A 3,200-nucleotide genomic window follows, 5' to 3' on the forward strand; every position below is an offset into this window, starting at 1 on the left:
TTTGGGGGGTGGGTTGTCGAGGGTGGGGGACTAAAAGAGCAGATTAAGTTATATCTAGCAAAATAGGGAGAGATGTTTATGACATTGAGAAACTTAGAGAAATTTTCTCCATGAAAGAATTATCATATAGAAGTTGGGATAAAAGATGGGATAGATAATCTTCTTATTGTGAGAGTAGTGGCTTTAGACCCTGAGTAGGCAAGTTGCCCGGGATATCATAAAATTAGTCTGAACTCTGAAGTACTATTTTATCCATAGAAAGCAGAACAGCATAACACAAACACTGATGCAGAATTGTGACTTGTTTCTCATTCTAAAAAAGGATCTACAAGATGGAATTTTAAGTGATGTAGAGATCAGAGATAGGGTGGGTGGGGTTGGGGTGGGTAAAGGCAACTGAAGTGTTCAATTTTCAGTGTAAACCTGAAGATTAGTCTGCAACATTGTATTTTGAAGTATGTTTTAAAAACCAGCTGGGATAAACGTGGAAGAGGGTTGAAGGAAATCTTTAGTAAGAAAGAAAAGTTCTTGTGTACTTTTAGATCCTTTGATTTAAAGGCATGTATTGCCCTTTCAGTTATTTAACCATGTTAGAACTTCCTGATAACGGGTATCTGTAACATCAATTTACTTCAAAATCCCCTGTGGCTTGGATCCTTGGCACCATTTTTGCAGAGGAAAACATCAAATAGGTAGTTGTCCAGGTGGGGATGGGAGAGAGATGACATTGGAAAACAGAGATTTGGATAAACTCAGGTAAAAGGTGTGGCATGTTTTGGCATCTAGTCATATCAATTTTTCCTTTTTGATATATTACTTTATTTATGATTTAAACAGTTACAATGACAAGAATAGGGAAGAGGTTTGTTCTTTGAACATGAGGTCATTTGAACTTGGAAAAGTTCTCACATGCCCATCTTATTCAAAGTTCTTAGATTAGTAGGAAACAAAAAAGATATGGTGATCGTGCAATGTGAAGCTTATTACGATTGACTCTCATTTATTCTATCCAATGTGGCTAGATAAGACATACCCATCACCAGTGGGTGGTGGGCATGGGCTTGTTTTAGAAGATAACGAATGTTCTTTAAATTAAGGTTGTGAACTTAATTTAAACCTGAGCCGGGCAAGTTGCCCGGGACTTTGATTTTTCCTGTCAGTGTGGTGCATAAGAAGCCATGTACCTGAAGAACATGGGTCTGGGCCATGGTTCTAAGTATCGGATTGGCTGTACCAATCATATCAGATCTGTATCGGCTGAGACTGATACTAATACCTAAATGTTCCGAATTGGTGATTGATACAGACCGATCGGGGCTTGGATGAGAGAGAAAGGGGAGCCTAAAAGTGAGGACCACCATGCTTTTGGGGGAGAGAGAGAGAGAGGGGAACCTAAAAATGATATGGACCACCATGCTCCATGTGGCTGAAAAACTGAACAGAATGGAACAGTTAATATCGATTGGATCAGAATGGTATCAGCGTTAATCGTTCCTATGATCATTTTCGAGTTTTAGAACATTTGGACCACGTACGCAGAAACCCAAGCGGGAGTTGGATGAGGTTATTTATTTATTTATTTATTTTTATAAAAACAAGAGGGCGAAAACGAGGATACTAAAGGGTCAGGGTCTTGGGCTGGGGACCCACAAGTAATCACTAAGAATTAACCAAAAAAGCCCAGAGGGCTCATGTTCATGACCACCGAATCCAACAAGAAAATTCTAAAAGTTAAAAAGCGAGAGAATATGTTCACACCGACCTTATCTTGTGACACCCAATTAGAATTAATTCATCACCTCTCCCTTTCCCATTGCTACTCCATTACATCTCCCACTGTCTATCTCTTTCCATCTATGATCTTCCTTAATATCTCTCTCCTCCATGTTATGTTGTCTCTACCTTTACAGTTGTCACTTTCCGTGTATCAACTTCACTCAGTCTAGTGTCTTCTACGGGAGAAAAATCTCTCTCTCATTTATCTGTTCTTCTCGTTATCCATGCCTTGGTGATTCTATATAAATGTATACAGACTCCTTCATGGTTCACTACTATTAATCTCAGTTCTTTCATCCATTAGTCTTCTTCCTAGCTCCCAACTCCCCAAGTCCATAACTTCACCATAGAATTCATCATAGTCCGTAGCAATGGACAAGTCTCAGATCAGTTACCAAATTGTGAAGCTATCCTTCATTGCTGCCCTCCTTCTCATCACCCCTCTTCTATCGACCTCCATGAGACCTCCTTATCTCTATTTCCTCACCAATCTCCTTATCATTGCATTAGGTGCAGAAGCAGGTCTTCTTTCCACCTTCTCTAACCCTGCAGAAGAGAAGAAACCTGTTCTTGTCATTTCACCGAAGCCCATTTCTGTTGCTAATGAAAGATCTCCTGATAAGGTCTGTGAACTTATCACCAACACCAACACTAACACTAACACTGTGGGTTGCCATGAATCATTAAAGTTTAATGAACAGAAGCCTAAGGTAGTCGAGAAATCATCGTCTAAGAAAATTGTTACTGTTGTTAAGGTGCGTAAGGTGAAGAAGTGTCCCTCCACGCCAAGTCTCTTCTTCATAGGAGGTGGTGATCCTAAAGCAGAACAGAGGAAAGAAGAGGAGGAAGAGGAGGCAGGTGGTCTTAGTGGGCAGGAGCTGTTCACTAGGGCTGAGACATTCATTGGGAACTTCTATAAGCAGCTGAAGATACAGAGGGAAGATTCATGGAAGAGGATTCATGGGTTCTATCAAAAGGCCTTTTAAATTTTAATATCCGAGTAAGCCTTTGCTTACTAGGTCATAAAGGCTCTTTGAGCAGTCTTAGGTCCGTCTTTGGTAGTAGTTGTTGCAAAAGGGATGGGACCCTTTACATTCTATTCATGGTTCCTTCTCCTTGGCTTTTTACAGATTTAGGTTCATTCCCCACTGCTCATGCAAGTTCTTTCCATCATACTGTCAGCTACTGTCATTTGTTATATATATATATATATATATATATATAATGGTGATTAGAAAATATATATTGAAATGAAAAAAACAATGACTTATAACAAGCCAAACATGCAATCTGAAGAACTAAAAAACACCATTAAAAAAAGTGGATACCAGAAAAACAGGAGACCAAACAATCACCAAAAGGGGATACACCAAAATTAGGGGGAGGGAAGAAATAAAACTAAAGATTATACACCAAAATAAAAA

This window comes from Macadamia integrifolia, chromosome 13 (assembly GCF_013358625.1).
Source record: "Macadamia integrifolia cultivar HAES 741 chromosome 13, SCU_Mint_v3, whole genome shotgun sequence".
Taxonomy (NCBI): Eukaryota; Viridiplantae; Streptophyta; class Magnoliopsida; order Proteales; family Proteaceae; genus Macadamia; species Macadamia integrifolia.